Below are 20,196 nucleotides of genomic sequence, written 5' to 3' on the forward strand. Positions count from 1 at the left end.
CACGCGCTCCTTAATGCCAGCTGGTACGTAGAGCGTGTTCTTAGGGCGACGGCACAGGTAGCCATTGTCGATGCAATAGTTTTTGTAGAATCCACTTTGCCAACCGTTGCCTTCGGGGGGGTTTTCCTCCATGTCTCGGCGCTGGTTAATCAACCGTCGGGTTAAGGCATCGCTAATCTGAGCCTGTCGGACCTCTTCTGCTATGGTTAGGATTTTCTCCTGGGAAATTCCATCTTGTTTGTCGACCTCAGGTGGTGGTTCAGGTGGAGGCTCTTCGATGGGGGCTTCGTCTTCGGCAATCTCTTTATCGTGTCTTGGCATGTCTATTGAAACACTGGCGGGGCACGCACTTACTTGGAGCGGTGTTGATGTCGCAGTGTCTTCGCTTTTTGCAGCAAGGGGGCTGTCATGGCGTTTTGGGGTCCCTTTTTCGAGGGCTTTGCTGTGGTAGAACACCTGGTTGTTCGGTACCTGACGAGCTTTAGTCGTGGTTTCGGAAGTGACAGCCAGTACCTCCTTGTCCAAGGAAGCGGTTGTCCTCGGCGTGGAGGCTACGTGCGAGCCAACGGCGCCGGCGACAGCGGTTTGGACCGAAACGGTCGTGTTCATAGGGGGCTGTACCTCCGAGGCAGGTCGAAATTCGGTTGCTGGTGTTGAGGTTACGGTTGAACCTTCGGTTTCGCGAATTTTTGGGGCTGCGGTTGAGCCTTGATTCGTAGTGGTTGTAGCAGCAAGGGGGCTGCTATTGCGTGGAGTTAGTTTAGCGACTGGGACAGTTACGGCCTCGATGATAGATTTGAAAATCGCAGCAGTTGTTTCCTTGTCCAAGGAAACGGTTGTTTTCGGCATGGGGGCTGCGTCAGAGCCAACGGTGCGCGTGAAAACGGGTGCTCTCGACGTGGGGGCTGCGGTAGAGCCGGCGGCACGTGGAGAATGACGTGGATGGGGCTGCGTTTCGAATTTCGGTTCAGGGGGCGCACTGTTTACTGTCGCGGATTTTTGTTTTGAAAAGTTGGGCGCCACTGGAAGCAGATTTTGGGGCCCCTCTTCCAGTAGGGGTTGAGGTTTGGCCTCGGCGAAGTTTACTGCTGGGGACCGGACGACATGGCTTTGGGCTGAGCCTTGGCGACGGCCCCATTTTCGTTTCCCGACGAAAATGTTCGTGGTTTCGCAGAGCAGTCCCGATGAAAGTGAAAGCCGGGACAAAAACGGCACTTTGGTAGCGAAGGGGGCTGCCGAGTGTGGTTCGAGGGTAAACGCTTTCTGTTTTCCTCTACTTGGATCATGGCTTCGATAAAATCGTTCATCGATTGCGGAAATACAGTTCCGCTAGCCGCAGCGAGTTCCGGTGTCAGCAACCCGGCTGTGAGTCGCACCAGTTGCGACTCCGGCAGTTCGGGTGCTACTCGCTTTGCTAGGAGCCATTTTCGTCGAAGAAAATGCTCCACGTTTTCGTTTCGTTGACCGTCGCCGTAGAGTGACGCTTTGAGTTTAAACAAATGACTCACCCCGTTGTATCGGTTCAGGAAAGCGGCGGTGAAATCCTCGTATGTGGGAATGAGCGATCCGTTGAGTCTCCACCACTCTTTGGCGGGCCCCCGGAGTTGTGAAACGATTCTCTGAAGGCGAATCTCCTGGTTGTCGTTGTTGATTCGAAGGAGGCATGTGTCCAGGAATCGTTGTGGGTCCTCGTGATTTTCGCCGAAAAACTCTGGTAGTGGCAAGGGTTCTTGCGGTGCTGGAGTTTCGTTGTTGGTCCGGAGCGACTCATGGAACTGAGTTTGGGCTCTTGCAGCGTCGATTTGAGCTTGAATAAGCTCGCGAATGGCTTCGGTCAGGGCGTCCATGGCGTTGATTTGGTTTAATGTTGCACTAGCACGAGTACTGGGCATCACTTGGAGAGCATGAGGGTAAGGGTAGTGGATAAGTCGGCGTCTCCGACGTCGAAACAGCCCCACGTGTCGGGCGCCAAATTGTTACCGCGAAGCTTTTTGGCCCTTGTGGCGCAGCTCAGCGTAGCAGCGGTAACAATGGTCGTTACTTGTATGAAACTTCATTTGAAGTTACGAACTGAAAAGTTCGGGGTTTGGTCGGAATGAAACTACTGAGTAAGCATTAAATGAGACAAGGGAAGAAAGGAAGAGCTGGTGGAGGGTCGATAGCGCCCATCGCAGAGACCAGCGTGGTTTTAGAAGGGAATGAGTACAGGTTGAACACTCACTGACTTAGACTCACTTCATGACTGATTGATTACTGACTTGGTGTGGCTAAGGGTGGCTCGTTTTATGTTAAACAACCCTTAGCCGACATCCAATGGGCTCACAAGGGGTGAGTGTGGGTGGAGCGGTAATTCGTATTGAGGGGTTTTTCGCAGAATTGCGGGGAAAACCCAGAAGGCTCTCGAGAGCGACTCGCGGATTGGTTGGGGCTGGTAACAAGACTTGGGAAAATTCCGAACGCTTCGTTACAGGGGGGTGTAAGAAAGAGGGGGGTCTTTCTTTCAAAATGTCACTTAAGTGACATCAGTTTTCCAATCGCCGGATGCCAAAGTCGCCGAATCCGTTATCTGGGCGTGGAGGCAGAAGGACCCATCGGTGGCCGCCATTAGTTAATAATAATAACAATAATAATAATATTTATTTTATTTTCAACAGGTGAAACACACAATTACAGAAAATAAACTTAAACTTAACGATCGTGCTGCAAGCAAAAACTAATAATTTAAATAAACTAAAACACACTAATAATAATACTATAATAATAAATTAAGAAACAAGAACTAAAACTAAATTTTATCTAGCCACTAAAGTAACTAATTATATGATTTTTAATGTAATTAAATGAATGAAAATGAATATCACAACTACTGCTAATTTTGTTAGAATTACTACACATTACATATAAAGGTGATTTTAATAGAACATTCGTATTACAACTGCAACTGTAAAAAGTCATGGGATGCCGTGAGTTAATTCTAGGAACCAGAAAAATTATCTTATTAACAAGAGCAATACAGTCAATCTTGTTGTTTAGTAATTTATGTAAAAATGCAATACTTGAGATAATTCTCCTAACTTCTAGAGAATTGATATTAAATGTCCTTAAAAGCACTAGTTGGTCACATCCCCTATCGGGGTAATTTTTAAAAGAAATATACCACAGCAGTTTCAAAAATTTTCTTTGGACTGATTCAATACTATTTATGTGTGTGGCATATATAGGTGACCAAATAATTGCACAATATTCTAACTTGGAGCGTACAAGGGCAAAAAATAAGACTTTTAAGGCTCTTAAATTAGTAAACTCTCTACAGTTGCGATAAATAAATCCTAAAGTTTTATACGCGCTATTAATAATATTTGTAATATGATTCACAAATAAAAGTTTGTTATCAAAGGTAACTCCTAGATCTTTAAATGAGTCTGTTCTTTGTAAAATGTGACCACTAACATTATAACTATACATGATCGGAATTTTCCTATTTGTGTAAGACATAATAAAGCATTTAGATATATTTAGGTTTAGCCTATTAGCTTCGCACCACTGGAGGAGATTGTTGATGTTATTCTGCAAGACTTGACAATCATTACCGGTTTTTATGATATTATAAAGCTTAAGGTCATCAGCAAATAGAAGACTGTTACAAGTTACTGCTGCAGTAATATCGTTTATAAATAATAGAAAAAGTAAAGGACCTAAATTTGAGCCTTGCGGCACTCCGGAAGTTGGAACGAAGCTAGAAGATAAACAGTTCCTGTATCTAACAAAGTGTTCACGATTAACAAGATAGGAAGTTAAGAGATCAAGCAGGAAGCTACTGAAACCTATGCGCCGTAATTTATCGAGAAGTATAAAATAATCCATTTGGTCAAACGCCTTCTGAAAGTCCGTGTACACTACGTCGACTTGCCCATTTACATCTAGCTTCACAGCGACATCTTGAGTGAAATGTAACAAATTTGTCACTGTAGACCGTTTCTCCATAAAACCATGCTGAATAGGCGTTATAATGTGTTTGATGTTTGGGTAAATTCTTCTGTATAATACAGTCTCAAAAATTTTGGCAAAGTTAGATAGCAGTGCGATGGGTCTATAGTTATGAACATCAGAAATATCACCTTTTTTAAATACCGGACAAATAATAGATTTTTTCCAAACTGCAGGAAAAGTAGAGGTTTTAACAATAAGATTGAATAAATAAAAAAGAGGTTTGACAAAAATATGAGCACAGTCTTTGACGAGGAAACTTGGAATCCCATCAACACCAGAGGTAAACGAATCTTTAGACCGTACTAACGCTTGGAAAATTTCTTCTTCAGTAATGTTATCTATAGAGACCGTGATGTTATTAATCGGTGAGGAAGCATCGTTTTTGTTTACAGTCTGCTTGGACTGATTATACACACTACTGAAATAGTTACTGTATGACTGACTGTATGAGGAAGTTAAAAGTCCGGTCTGATTTGCGGAACTGAGTTTGGAGTAGTAATTCAATTTTATTAGATCAACTGTCACCACTTTAGGAGTTCCTTGTCCTTTCTTGAAACATTGTCCCATTTCAGACCTAGTGTACCATGGGCCGCAAGAAGTAATCTGTTCAAGGATGCTCAAGTCCTCTTTGTATGTTCCAAAGATGGAATGGAAGATGCATTGAGCAGCTTGTTGAACGGAGTAATTGCCTTCAATTGTTAGTGATTAGTGATCTGGAAGCGGTACCGGACCCTTCCCCGCGGGTTGCTCGGCGGCCGGAACGTCCATAACGGGACCGGAAGCTGGATGGGTTCCGGAGCTGGTGGCACCTTCAGTTTCGGCATTGGCACCTAAGGTATCATCAGCGCCCTCCAGACCTACCATGGGATCTCCTTGCGTGGTGTCACGGGAGAGGTTGGCTCTGGTGAGAAGGCTGTTGGAGTCTTGGGGGATTCCAACCAAGCGGTCGGACTAGCCAGTAGTGGGCTTGCCCCCATCTTCCGGAGAAGCGCCTACCGGATTTTCTGGGCCCGGACTGGTGATGGGGTTGGCGGAAATGGGGAAAGCGGTTGGGGCAACGGTGACGGATGTAGTTCCAAGAACGGGCTTTCTGGAGACTCCCCGAACAACTACACGTTCCTGGCTCGGTCGGTGGTGGCGGTGTTTTTGGTGTTTTCGGTTTGCTCGACATACTCTGTAACAGGTTATTATTGATATACGGGTTTGAGGTCTTTTATGTGAATATTAGCCGCGCAGGCTAAAGACTTAGGAAAATTCCGAACGCTTCGTTACAATTGATATTATTATCACAGAGAGTTATAACCTTTATTTTCTCTAGCAATATAAAACTTTACTCTAACTTCGACATCTATTTTTACATTCACAGGCAGTTTCAAAACTATTGTTCATATCGATTTTTAATAATATGAAGTAGTTTTTGACATAAATTTTTATATCCGTTCTTCATAACACCAACTGCAACATTATTTATAAAACTGCCGTAACTTATATTGAATTCTCCTTGCTTGAATTAGATTCAATAAATGCTCGCCCATATCTCTTTGTTCAAAGCTTATGCCCATTTCTTTTAAAAAGTTTTCAAAGGTTTCAATAGAAGAACCTATTCGCGATATAGTTCTGGTTTGTGAATTTTATTCCAAAGATGAAAGCTTGCTACCAGACTTGGTTTTATTAAACGAAATTTTTCGTTGATTACATTCCGAGCCTTTCTCTCAGCTTCATCTTTCTCACTTCTACCAATTTAATTTTTTTCGACGTTATCGGTCATGAGAACAACAATCGATATTTTTCTGAATTTTCTTTGTTCTTATAAAATGTTTAACATATAGTAAAATTGTAGCTGCCAAAGTGCAGCGGTCATTATGAGAAAGTTTGTTCTCTAAAGTATACTTCTTAGAATTTCAGACGGCAAACAGGACGTTTCCACACTGTTTAGAAAATGATCTGATTGGACGTGAAAGTTGTTTTTAAGGTTTGCACGTATCTTAGCTGTAATATGACCTGTTGAGCTTCAGTCAGCAGTAGTCTCCGGGCAGGCATTCGGCGGTGGAAGCCCAACTCATGTAATTTTCTGAACGTTTTGCTAAGATTTAATTTGTTAGACCTTTGGACGGTGTTGAGACTCACAGGTAACTGCAGCCTTTCCCGAAGAACGGAGGAAGAGGTAAATAGAGTTTGATTCATTACCTCCTCTATTCGCTTCTGTTCTTCAGCGCCAGGTTTTTTTTTTGGCGCACCAGGTCTTGGTTTGGTTTGTAGGGATCGTTCCGCTTCGTCGTCGCGATGACGCTTGTTCCACCGGTATATTTGTCTCTTCTGCAATAAAAAAACAAAAAAGTTACTATTATACTATTAAAAAAATCATCATTCGATGAAAATGTTTACTTTGTGTTAAGTCACAATTTAAAAAAATAAACTTACCGATAATCCTGTTTGCAAGGTTATTTTTGATGGTCTAACCCCACACTCCCAAAATCCCGATTATTTGCCCGCGAATTTTGAGACAACTATCTTTTTGATTACGTTCACGGCCCATGATCTTTCAAAGATGTTTGTTTTTGCTCGACGGTCACTTACGAAATGGGTAAGAAACACCTTCGGAAATACCAAGTACTGGTTATTGTCGTGCTTTGCTAATATATTCCAAATTTAATGGTTTATGACCGCTACGGGAGGTAGCAGTCATTTGGGGAATCCACAACTGTTCTTCTCTTATTTGCTTCATATTAAAAAACATTAAATCCAAATATGCAAATAGTTGTTAAAATATTACAAACTACTGTATGATTTTTTAAATTATATTAAAATTTTCATAAAAATTAAGGTAGTGTTTTCTTTACTGTTTACTTATTATTCGAGAGCTTTTTCTACTAGTAAAGAGCTCTCAGGTAAAGGATTTTATGGAAATTAATTATATGAAAATTCGTGCTGTTCTATGCTTTTATTATGCAGTCGTGTAGATTTGTGACGATCACGTCATAAATATCGTGCACGGTAAAGATCACAGAATTACGCTGTCGCAAACGCGCCGGTTGTATTTAGAACCACATTGAAATGATTCTTCTCAAATATTAAATTTAAACTTGGCCTTCCTTGAGCCATCAATTGGGTCATCGACCCATTCTATCGTCGTATACAATAACTGTATAATTTGCCAAATATTTCTGAAATTTCTCAACATGTGTGTAATTACCTTCATTTGCTAAATTGATATCAGCGTCTCTACATATTGTTTTAAAAGTTTTTTCCCGTTTGTTCCTTTAAATTTTTGTAAAGCGGATCTTTAAAAATTATTTTTGCAATACTCTCTCGTGACTACTAGTGCTAATGCCAAACAAATATTGTTATCATTTTCATTAACATATATGCTATTTTTACTAAGACAATGATCTTTATAATTTACGGCTAATCCATCGGTTGGCTATACGAAATTCTTTTCCCACCCTGTCCACCCGTATCGACAAACGTTTGCAAAGAACGCACGATTGCTCTGGAGTATATTTGCAAGTGTTCCCATCACCATTGCGACATTGTATTGCGATAATTTTCGGAAAGAAATATAAACAGGTCGATCGGGGAATTCTTCATTTTCAAAAACTAAGCCGACGTAGTCATCACTTGAAGATCCTCTAACCATATGCGCCAACAGTTCTTGAATTGCAGTCTATTAAACGAAAAAATATCATTAATTAATTATTTAATTTACAAACATAACGAGACACTTACTTGTATCCATTCGATTGCATTCTCCGGTGCATTATCTTTGAAGGAAAACCTCATAGGTCTCGCTAATGTATTGTCACGCCCTGCGTGAGTTGGGGGTAGCTCAGGTGGTCCGGACGTATAATAAGCGACGGGAGTTTATCTCAATGTTTAATAAATACGACTTAAATACAAAAAAAAGTGGTACTTACTTATTAGACGACATCCCTGTTGGTAAGTACAATTGGAATCAGGATTTCGTCTGACACAGCACTCAAGGGAAGAGGAACCCGCAAAAGTAAGTTGACTTTTTCCGCAATTGAGACGCGGCTGCCTCGTAATTTTAACTCAGGGCTCCTTCGTCAATTCCTCCCCTCTGCGAGTGTTCTAGTTTTTTGTGGTACTTGCAACACCGTTGCTCAAACTGCCAGCCCAGCAGTCCTGCAGTTGTAGCAACCGTATTGCCAAATACTGCTGTGTGACAGTATTAAACTTTTTTACAAATGATTCATTTTCTCCATTTTTATTAATGAAGTTATTGAAGAATTCACATATTTAATAAGTTGTTGTTATTACTTACCAGCAGCATAATTTTCATATCCTCCTGGGACCCAGAGAGGTTATTTTTATTAGATCACCATGAAACTTTATGGGTGATTTTAAAAGGCAAGATGAAATAACTTTTCTTAATAAGTTTTTTTATTTTTTTTTTTGGTTTTCAAAAAAAACTGTCCATTTTAGTGGACATAAGGTTGCTTTCCTACCAAAAAATTAAATATGCACAAAGAAACAAAGATTCTAAAAAAGTATAAAAACAGTTTTAAAAGTCCTAAATCTACTTGTGAAAGTCTTTAAAACAATTTCTTTCACTGGTAATGCACAAAAAAAAGTTGCAAGCTTCACAAATGAACTTTGTTTTCTTTTTGCAATCTTGATTTTTACACCTTACGGAATTTTTTATTGAAGCTATTGCCGGAAAATGATGACGATTTCTCTTTAAAGTTGGAGAATCGCATACTTTTGGTGAGTCAACTCTGCCCTTAGAATTGGCTCTGGTACTCAAAGATCTTGGCAAGTCCAAAAAGAAATCGTTTTGATCTGACAGCAAATATGTAGAAAACTCAATTTTAAAATCGAGGTATTGCTGAATATTTCGGTTAGTGGTGTAATATTTCTTATTATAGTATTTTGTACTGGTGTATACATTTGTTTATCCAGTTGTGTAAATTTATACAAAATTTAAGGTACATATGATTTAATTTGTATTCAGGGAAAAAATGTTTGTAAAAAACCCTACAGTATACATGGTAAAATATAAAATGTTTAACAGAGTAAATGTGAGTTGATATGTAAGGTTGGGAGTGGCAGAATCCAGCTTAGAGTTTTAATGTAGGTTAACTAATTGTGTAGGGATTCCTTCATGGGGATTGTGATAGATTGGTTTAGGTGTAGGAAGATAGAAGTTTTTTACGAAATTTAAAGTTTCTATTTAGGTGTTTAGATTGGCAATATTTTTGGTAAGGTTTGTCTTTTTAATTTGTTCTTGAAAAAATTTTTTGTTTATTTGAGAAAGTTTATTTTTTATAGTTAGGGTGTTAGTAGTTTTGTGTAGTTCGGTTGTGAGTGTATATTTTGGTAGATTGGTAATCGTCCTAAGTATTTTGTTCTGAAATTTTTGAATTTTGTCTATGTTTTGTTGATTGGTGAGTGGTGACCAGATTGGGGATGCGTAGAGAATGATAGGTAATATGTATGTTTGATATATATAAGTTTTTAGTTCAATTGTGAGTGGGCTTTTGTAGTTTAGTAAGGGGAGAAGAGTGACATAGGCTGTTTGAGCCTTATTAATTACGTTGTTGATATGTTTGGTGAATGTGAGTTTTTTGTCGAGAGTAAGTCCTAGCAGTTTTGTGTCGGGAGTGGGGGAAATGGGGAAATTGTTAATATGTATTGTCGTAGTTTTAAATTTTTTCTTGTGTGTAAAGTGGGTTAGGGTGGTCTTGCTAGCATTTATTTTAATTTTCCATTTGTTATAGAATTGTGAGAGTTTATCTAGGTGCGATTGAATTTTAGTGTTGGCTATTTTGGCTTGCCATGACTGTGAAATTAATGCAGTGTCATCGGCGAATAGGGATAGTGTAGTATTGGATGATCGTGGGATATCGTTTATGTATAGATTAAAAAGGGTTGGGGATAGTACGGCTCCTTGTGGAACTCCTGCGGGGATAGGGTGTTTTTTAGAGAGGGTGTTTTTTAGAGAAACTTGGAATGTTCTGTTGTCGAGGAATGATTTAATAATTTTTATTAGATAGTGGGGTATTTTAAATTTTAATAGTTTGATAATAAGGCCTTGATGCCAGACGGTATCAAAGGCTTTTTCGATGCCAAGAGATATGAGAGTGGAAATTTTGTTATTTGTATATGAGGTGGAAATGGTATCTACAATTCTGCCGAGTTGAAGGGTTGTGTTGTGCTTATCTTTGAAACCAAATTGTTCGGGTATTATTGTGTTGTTGGCTTTTAGAAAGCGTTTGAGTCTGTTGAGGATTAATTTTTCTAAAATTTTGGAGAGGATAGGGAGTAAGCTGATGGGGCGATAATTGGAGGGGAGGGAATGATTTTTGTTCGGTTTTTTGATTGGAATAATTAAAGCGTTTTTCCAGTTTTTTGGGAAGTGTTGTAGTGAAATAGAAGTTTTCAGTATTGTATAGATGCTGTCTAGGGTTGCTTTAGGGAGGTTTTTTTATCATTGCACCATAAATTTTGTCTTCCCCTGGGGTCTTGGATGCTTTAATTTTAGATATTATATTATTAATTTCGCTGTTTGATGGGATTTGGTCTGTTGGGGTAGGCGGATTTATGGCGTCGAAAGCTTTAATAACTTTATTGGTTTTGATTATGGTTTCTTGGTCTCCTAAACCAGTGTTCTTCAACCTTTGCCATCCGGCGGAACCCTTTGTCGAGATATTTTCTTTTATGGAACCCTTCATTTAGTAATACACCCAGATGAGATTTTAGGGACAGCTGCGTTGACTTGTTACGAACAAGGTGAGCCCGTGCTTTGGTAATAAAAACTCTAAATAAGATTTAAATTTGCATTTATTTAAACAAACTTTAAACAAAAAGATAAATATTCCAAATAAAATAATATATAAAATAAAAAATAAAAATTAATGACTTTTTTGCGCTTGCTTATTATTGCACAAATTATCAATATCGGGATGGATCGTTGTTAATTGGAGACGCATATCATCCTCAGCGTCAAGTCTATTTCTGTACTTGGTTTTTGTTGCGACGTAAACAGAATTTTTTCTGTTGTTTTCAGTTGCTCCCTTTCTTTAATTGGGAGGGTATCCACATTACCACACTCATTAAACGGATTTTCGACCCAACTAATATTGTTGCACGTAGGAGGAAAATATTCCAAAAAAGTGTTTTTCAAGCCATTTAAATGTTCCAAAATATTGCTTTTTAAATTCGGGTCTAATGCAGTATTACTGGTTTCCAAAAAATCGTTTAAATTAGCAAAACATTCCGTATTATTTTTGGTGATACATTCCTCCCAAAGCTTGAGTTTAGATTTTATCGAGTTTATTCTGCTATTGACCTTAAAAATTGTAGAATTTGGTCCCTGAAGTGAAAGATTAACTTCGTTCAGGTATGAAAATATATCTGCAATGTAGGCCAGATTTTGAAGCCAACTAGTATCATTAAGTTTTCCAGCAAATTCACGTTCATTAAAAAAGATTCGAATTTCATCACGCAATTCCCAAAATCGCGTTAGGACCTTTCCCCTCGATAACCATCTTACTTCGGTATGAAGAAGGAGATTTTTATGTAAGCTTCCCAAATCATCGCACAATAGGGCAAATACCCTGGCATTTAGAGGTCTGGATTTGATGAAATTAATCATCTTAACGGCGTCATTGAGTACTTCGTGCAAAGCATTTGGTATCCGTTTGACAGCGAGAGCATGACGATGAAGGCAGCAATGGCTAGCTTTGATGTCTGGAACCAGCTTTTTTATACGTGCTATTACGCCCTTTATAACACCCACCATAGCTTTGGCTCCATCAGTGCATATGTGATAGCATAAATTCCAAGGAATTGAATGTTTTTCAAAATAAGCATTAAGTAAATTAAATATTTCTTCACCTGTTGTTTGAGTTGGCAGAGCCTTGCAAAAAAGCATATCTTCCTCAAAAGAAGATTCGTGTATGTATCTCACAAATACTAATAAAATTGCTAATCCAGCTACATCTGTGGACTCATCCATTTGCAAAGTAAATCCACATTTAGCATTTTTCAAACGATTTACTAGTACCGCTTCGCAGAAATATGACATATCTTCAATTCGTCGTGAAATCGTCGTGTCAGACAATGGGACGAGATCGACTTTGCTTGCAAATTTTTCGCCGAATACGCATGTAGTTAAGTCTTTCGTACAAGGTTTAATTAATTTTTCAGCAATAGTATAAGCTTCGCCTTGTTTAGCTATGCGCAAGCTAACTAAATAAGATGCTTTTAGTAGATTTTTATTATCATCACGAACATATCTTTCAAAGGTATGCTTTTTCTGATTTAGTTCATTACATTTTCTTTTAAAATATTCGCTTTTACCTTTTAAAGTCGGATGTTTAGTGTCCAAATGTCGCTTCAGCTTTGCAGGATTTAAACTGCTGTTGTTCACTACTTGCTCACATATTACGCAAAGTCCATTTGGCTCATCTTTATCACCAGTCCAAGTAAATCCGAAGTTCAAGTAATCTTCATCATATTTTCGTTTTTTTCGACTTGTTGTTCCCGCTTTATTTTCTTCTCCAATAATATCTGTCGAGTCTAATGTTGGCGGAAGACAGTTGGAATTTTCAAGATAGCAAGAGGATTGTTCTTGGGATTGTGATTCCAATTTGCCACTTTTGAGCCAATTCAGCATCATATTTCTGAACGATTCTAGGTTAGGATCAAACAAAATACAATTTATTTTAAAACTGTAAGTTAACTTACCTTTGCTTGTCTAAACCTAAAACAACAACAAAACTACGACCACAAGTACAGTTACATATTTTTGAAAATTAAGGTTAAGTGCAGTGTAAGTCAACTATGCGAATGGATAACATGTTTCAACATGAAACTCCGATTGACGCATGTGCATTCTGAAGAGCGGCGCGGCCGACGTCTCTCGAATTGAAGCAATGACTCGCGGAACCCCGAAAGCCTTTGGGTGGAACCCTAGGGTTCCGCGGAACACAGGTTGAAGAACACTGTCCTAAACTGTTGTTCATAGTGTGTACTTTGTGAAAGACTTGTGCTATGATGTTTGCCTTATCTGAGTTTGAGTATAATTTCGTGTTATCTGTTGGATTTATTAGGGGAGGAAGAGTGTAGTTGATTGTGTTTCTTTTTAAGTTTCTGGCAAGGTTCCACAGAGAGTTTTTGTTTTTGTTAGTAATTTGTTTAACTTTGTTGTTCCAGTTTTCTGTTTTAATTTGACTGATTTGAGATTGGATCGATTGAGTTTGCGTGTTAATTTGTTGTTTAAGGGCATTATTGGGGTAAGTGTTTAATCTTTTTCTAAGTTTCCTATTTAGTTTGATTTCATCTAGTAGTGTTGTTGGTAGTTTAAGTATGTACTTGTTTTGAGATGTAGCGTTTTGTGAAGAGTGTTTAATAGCGTTTTGGATATTTGTGTTAATTTTTTGAACTGCTTGGTCTAGTTCGTCTTTGTTGTCGATTTTAGTTATAGAAGGTATCGTTTTTAGGATATTTTTAAATTTTTTCTAGTTGATATTTTTGTTGTAGTTATTGGGGTTGAGTGAAATCGGATTGTTTAGTTTAATTTCTGTGTATATGGGTAGATGGTCTGAAGGGAGGGGGTCTAGTGTGATTGGGGTAGTGCAGTTTAAGTTTTTAATTATGCCGATGTCAATTGTGGATGGGTTGTGGTTTATGTTGTAGGGAAAGTGTGTGTGTAAATTAATGGGGAATATAACTTCTAGATTGTTTGTGTCGGTATAGTTTAGTATAAGATTTCCATTTGTGTTGTTTTGTTGGCAATTCCAGGTGGTGTGTTTAGAATTTAGGTCGCCAAAAAGAAAAGTTTTGTAGGGAGGTGGGGAGAGGATGTTGTCTAGCATACGTGTAGTAAGGTTGTAGTTTGGTGGGATATATGCGTTTATTATTTTAATTTTGTTGTCTATGACTACAGTAAGGCTGATGCCTGTGTTTTCTAGTTGATGGTGTGGAAGTGAGTTTTTGATGTATGTGATGAGACCACGATGGAATTGATTTGTTAGTTTTGTGAATTGAAAAATAGGCGGGGGGTTTCGGTTGTTTAATTGAGCTTCTTGTATTAATATTACATCTATATCATGTTTGTCAATAGTAAGGATTAGTTCGTCAATTTTGGGTATAATTCCATTTGAGTTCCAAGATAAAATTTTTATAGATTTTTTATTCATTTATATTAAGTTTAGGCTATCAGATAGATCGTTTAGTATAAGTATTTTATCCATGGTTGTTTTTGCATTTTTTAATTGGGCTTTTAATTGTCGTACTATGTTGATGAGTTCTTTTAGATTGCAGATTTGATTTATTTCTTTTAATTCGTTCATAAGCGTTTTGAAATCATCAAGATTAGGGTTGTCTGAATTTGGTGAGTGGGATTTCGTTTGTGTTAAGTTAGGCGGTGAGGTTTGAGAGAGTGTTGCAATTGTCTGGGGAGTTGATTTAGCTATTGTCGCGTAAGTTGTATGAGAGTTACTAAATTTCGAGGTGAACTTGGCTTGCTGGTTTCTGCCACTTACCTGTGTATTTATTTTGGTGTAAATTTTCTCAACACTTTCTAGATAAGTTGGACAATTTTTGTGGTTAGCCGTATGGGGGCCGCTGCAGTTGGCGCACTTGGGGTTGTCTACTGGATCTGGATGTTGTTCTGTGAGGTGATTGCCGGCGCACTTTACGCATCTGGGAGGTAGGTTACAGGTTCCACTTCCATGTCCAAAGGCCTAGCAGCGGTAACACTGAGAAATTAGGTTTCTCTTGTAGTATTGTTCCCATTTTATATCGATGTGGTCCAAGGTTTTAATTTTTTGAATTTTCTCTAAGTCTTCTTTACGTTGGGTGGAGATCAGGAATGATTGGGAGTGGTCATTCCTTGATTTTAATTTGATACATGTTGTGTCGTAAATTTCATGTTCCTCCAATGTAGTTTCGATTTCTTGAATTGTCGTAAATGGTGCTGCTTTTAGGACTAACTTATATATCTTTTCGTCTTTTGGAGTAAATGTGTAGAAGCTGATGTTTGAGTGGTTGAGTTGGTTGATGATTAGGTTTCTTGCTTCTTTCTCTTCTGTATAGATTTTCGTTTCTGTTTTAAGGTATAGGATCCTAAATTGATGATTTTTCATCATTTTTTTGATTTCTTGATGAAACTGTAATGGTTTGGTAATTGCAGATTTGATGATTATAGGTGGTTGTTTGGTTTTCCTTGTTTGGGTTGGAATAGTTTTGGTTACTTTTGGGTTTTGCCTAGGTTCGGTCGTTTCTTCTAAAGAGTTTTCGTTGTTGGTTTCACAGTAATCTTGAAGATTTGCAAGTGGAGCAAATTTGTTATAGGTTTGGACGTCGTCCATTTCTATGTTGTTTAAGGCGGTTTTTGATTTCTTGTAGATTGGGTAGAAGTTTTCTCGTCTGGTCCGGTTGCAGTTGTCGTCTTGCATCTCGTTTAAATCTTCAGTGTTGGGGTGTTTAGTAATTTTTCCACGAAGCGGGCTTTTGTAGCCCCCTTCAACGAATTTGTAAACTTTCGAGTTTTTTATTCTTGTCACTTTCAAGATTTTTGTTCACGTCACTTGGCTGACACTGGAGCAATCGACCGACATCGACGGAGACTGCCTTGCGAATGTCGCGTCTGTAAAGAATCCAAGAATTGGCCATTGCTAAATCAAAGAAGTGTAGAATAACTCTAACGGTCCATTTTTTGCATCTTGCTTGTATTCTGTAATAACTTCTCATTCGATCGATCAAATCTATACCCCCCATGCATTCATTGTATTTAGAAACTATGTTAGGTCTGGGTACTTGAATGTACTTTGCTTCTTTCTTCGACCACCTTTTGCATTCGTCGTATGGTTGACTTCCCTGTCCCGTGGACGCTAGAAGAACTGGCTTCATATCGTACCATTTAACAATGATAATTTTTTCGTCTTCACGCAATAACTGTTCCGATGCTCCACATCCCATTTTGCTCATCATTTTGTCGCTGGTTAAATGAACAGCTGAAGGAATGCGCGACTTCATTATAGTTCCTGTGCCATACATTTTTTTGTTGGTGTAGATGTTCAAGTAGAGGTAAAGTGGTAAAATATCTATCGAAGTATAGGTGTGTACCAGGTAGCAATGTTTGTGTTAGTCGAATTACAGCTGATGGACCAATTCCCAAATTCTTATAATTGTCTTCCAAAAATGTATTTTTTCCTTGGTACAATTCAAAATCAATTACCAGTCCATCTGGGGCAGCACAAACAAAATTTTTTAAACCTTCTGGATTTGGTTTTCCTCTTACAAACTGTTTCATCGCACAGACACCAGTAAATGGAATCATTTGTTCATCCACGGCTACAGTTTTTTCTCTAGGTAAACTTAAACAAGCATTTTTTACTTTATTCATTAAAGGACGGACCTTCCAAAATTTATCTAAATTCCTTTCAGCCGCAGTAACATCGCCATCAACCACTACCTTTAGATTACTCATAATTGAAAAAAACCTATCACGTGTCATATTTCTTGCAATAGCTTCAACCCTAGTAGTTTTAGCCCAATACATTCGAATACGTGGGTATTTTAAACAAGACATCAAGGTTATCATCCCAAGAAATTTTTTAATCTCAAGTAGTGTTAAATTTAGTGACACTCCCTTGACTTCAACATATCGGGCATTTGTACAATCGCAAATTTTTTGGAAATCTTCATCCGCGAAATACATGGACAAATAATCCTTTGCCGTCCAAGCGAGACGTCTTTCAAAGTCATTTTCAGGTTCGGTCCAGTCAAAATTAGGAGGTGTAAAGGTGGATTTTCTTTTCCAAGATGTCCGCTTTGCCTTGCTGGTGCTATTTTGAGCTTGAGCTACAAGTAAATTGTCTCGAACAACACTCAACGGAAGTAGATCATCTTCATCATCATCTTCCTCGCTGTCTTCCCTTTCTTCTCTTTGATCAATTGCCGCCTCCTCCTCCGTTTGCTCATTTTGGAGTTCGTCGTTAAATATTTCTTCAGGTTCAGGATCCAATTCGTTTTCTTCATCTGATATGTCTATGTCGGAACAATCGGCATTTATTAGCTCAAGAAGTTTCTCGTCATCAACTCCAGGTCTAAGGGATTTCTTATTGCCAAATATTGCTGAAAATAAAAAATAAGAAAATGTAAATATCTTACGAGCATGACCTAGCGTCCATTTAATTGGAATAATAGGTTATCAAATAACATGCTTAATTAGAAAAGAACAACCTAGTGTCCATTAAAATGGACCATTCATTCTAAGACTGTTTACAAGCATAAAAATAATATTTTTGGATCTAAAATTAATTTAAACTATCAATTACACACTACTTGTTATAAATTGTTTACAAAAAATCAATTTAAGTGATTATAAACGGCGTACTTACCATCGTAAGTTAGATTGCGAAACGCCGCCATTGCACCACTATAAAAACCAAATTTAAGAACAGGTGTTCGCGCTCAGTTCACGCAAAGTATGTGTACTTACATGTCCAATATAATGTTTTGTGGCTTTTAAGTCGCTAAAATATATATTAAGAATATTAAGATTGAAAAACTGATTGTCCATTTAAATGGACAGTGGGTCCCAGGAGGATAGACCTCATTATCTTCAACTTGACCTGCACCGATTTGATTTACAACTGTATCTACAAACACGTAAATTTATAATACGTAACAACATTGTCGTGGGTTTCCCAGTTTCCGTACATATTTTCTTGCGCGAACTGGACCGTTGTCCCTTTGTGAGCTTCAGTCAGAAGTATTCACCGGACAGGCATTCAGCGGTGGAAGCCCAACTCATGTAGTTCTCTGAAAATTTTAAAATTATTATATAAAATACGTTCTTCCAAGATTTCATTTGTTATACCTTTGGACGGTGTTGAGACTTACCGGTAACTGGAGCCGCTCCCGAAGAAAGGAGGAAGAGGTAAATGGCGTTTGATTCATTACCTCCTCCATTCTCCTCCGTTATTCAGCACCAAGTTTTTATTGCGCACCAGGTCTTGGCTTGGTTTGTAGGGGTCGTTCCATTTCGTTGTCGCGATAACGCTTGATCTACCGGTATATTTGTCTCTTCTGCCATAAAAAAATAAAAAAGGTACTTAACTATTACTAAAAAATGATATTTGCGTGATATCTTTAGTGCAAATTCAAAAATCACCATTCGATATAAATGTTTACTTTGTATTAAGTTACAATTAAAAAAAAAACTTACCGATAATCCTGTTTGTAAGGATATTTCTGATGGTCGAATCCCACACTGCCACATCCCTATTATTTGGCCGCGAGTTTCGAGAGAACTATCTTTTTCATTAAGTTTACGGCCCCTGATCTTTCAAAGATGTTTGTTTTTGCTCGACGGTTACTTACGAAATGAGTAAGAAATACTAAGTACTGGTTATTGTCGTTCTTTGCTAATATATTCCAAATTTACTAGTTTATGAACGCTGCGGGGGGTAGCAGTCATTTGGGGAATCCACAACTATTCTTCTCTTAAATAAAACAAAGTTTAAAAAACCCGACACACCAAACCTTTATTTTAAACACTACGCGTTTCAACCACAAAGTGGTCATCCTCAGGGGAGAATATTAACTAAACTAATTCTTATAATGTTCTGCCTTGTATACTAATTTTTCCGACTTTCACTTTTCTTACCCCCGACTAATGAGTAGAGGGGAGGAAAAGGGATGGGGCCGTTGTCTGAATTCATAAGCTTATTTCTATACTTAAAAATTTCAAGACTTTCGAAAGCGCCAAGAAATTTACAATTATTAACTACTCTAAGAATTTTTAAGTTAGTGCTATCAATTCTATGGTCTTTTTCAAAAATATGTTGAGCAACACTTGATTTTTCAAATCTGTTGAATTTTAAATGTGCTAAATGTTCTTTAAATCCAATGTTGATTGATCGACGTGTCTGCCCAATATATTTTTGTTCACAATCTTTACAATTAATTTCATAAATCCCCGATTTTTCCAAAAATCCAATTTTATCTTTTGGACTTCCGAGAAAACTCTTGAGACTTGTGCCTGAGTTGTAAACAACTTGCAAGTCAAGATTTTTGAAAATTCTACTCAAACCTCTTGTGACTGAGGTTTTACTCATAAGGTAAAGTTATAAAATTTGTCTTCTCGGGTGTGTTTGTAAAACTCGTGGATTGTTTAATCATATATCTATATTTAACTTTTCGAACAATTTTGTCAACTGTTCTTGTCTCAAAACCATTACACCTTGCTGCATCTTTAATAATTTTGTGCTCCTTTTCAAACCTTGCGTTATTCAAGGGAAAATTAATGAGCCTGTGAATCAAAAAATTAAAACTAGCCATTTTATGTTGAGGACAATGATGTGAATCAGCAGTGATGTAGCGAAGTGTACTAGTATTTTTACTATAAATATTAAATTCTAATTTATTGTTACTTCTAATAACTAATGTATCTAGAAATGGTAACTTTCCGTCTACTTCTTTTTCGCAAGTGAATTTAATACTTTTAAACCTGTTGTTTAGAATTTTGATGAATTCTTCTATTGTACATTTACTAAGATCAAAAATAGCAAAAATGTCATCCACATACCTTACCCAAACTCTTGGAAAATTTTCAAGCTCATTTTCTAAATCCTTTTCAAATCGGCTCATGAAAAGGTCAGCTAAGAAAGGAGATAATGAGTTACCCATTGCCGTACCTTCTTGCCGTTCGAAAAACTTCCCAGAAAATTGAAAAATGTTTTGCTTCATGCAAAGTTCTGTGAGTTGAATATATTCGTTTATAACTTGTTGTTCCAAATTATTTTGGAACAACAAATCTTTTAAGTAAGTTAAAGTCTGTGAAATTGGAACACTTGGAAAAAGAGAGCTTACATCAAATGAAGCTAATAACTCATCTTCATGCAATGTGATATCCTTGATTTTATTAATAAAATGTAACTTAAAAAAAGAGAAGTCGTTTTTTATACTTTCTTAAAATGTAGGGGAATTCGTTGAATTTTGTGATTAGCAAAATAGGATAATAATCTTCGATTTTTTTTGAGCCTCTTCATTATATAATTTAATAGACAAAGCACTCTATATATTTAAAGCGTCTTGAATCGTTTTTTTTTCTAAACGTTCTTAGGCCACAAAGTGGCCATATTGTTGTGTACGATTATCCAACATCGCATCAACAAAGCGAGGATAACAAAGATCATTTTAATGTTTCTTATCTGCAGTGTATTTATAGAA

General features: G+C 37.7%; 1 protein-coding gene and 1 long non-coding RNA gene across 2 annotated transcripts in view; one reads left to right on the forward strand and one right to left on the reverse strand.

The window, feature by feature from the left end:
* The window catches only part of LOC100141865 (uncharacterized), a 126,196-nt gene that overhangs the window by 33,765 nt on the left and 72,235 nt on the right, over positions 1–20,196 (forward strand). The window lies entirely within an intron of this gene.
* Positions 10,774–13,303, reverse strand: LOC107397604 (uncharacterized). Its single transcript, XR_010333221.1, has 2 exons — positions 12,700–13,303; positions 10,774–12,645 (listed from the first exon to the last, which is right to left on the reverse strand). It is a non-coding gene; the product is annotated as an uncharacterized LOC107397604 (long non-coding RNA).

Source organism: Tribolium castaneum, chromosome 2, assembly GCF_031307605.1.
Source record: "Tribolium castaneum strain GA2 chromosome 2, icTriCast1.1, whole genome shotgun sequence".
Classification (NCBI taxonomy): Eukaryota; Metazoa; Arthropoda; class Insecta; order Coleoptera; family Tenebrionidae; genus Tribolium; species Tribolium castaneum.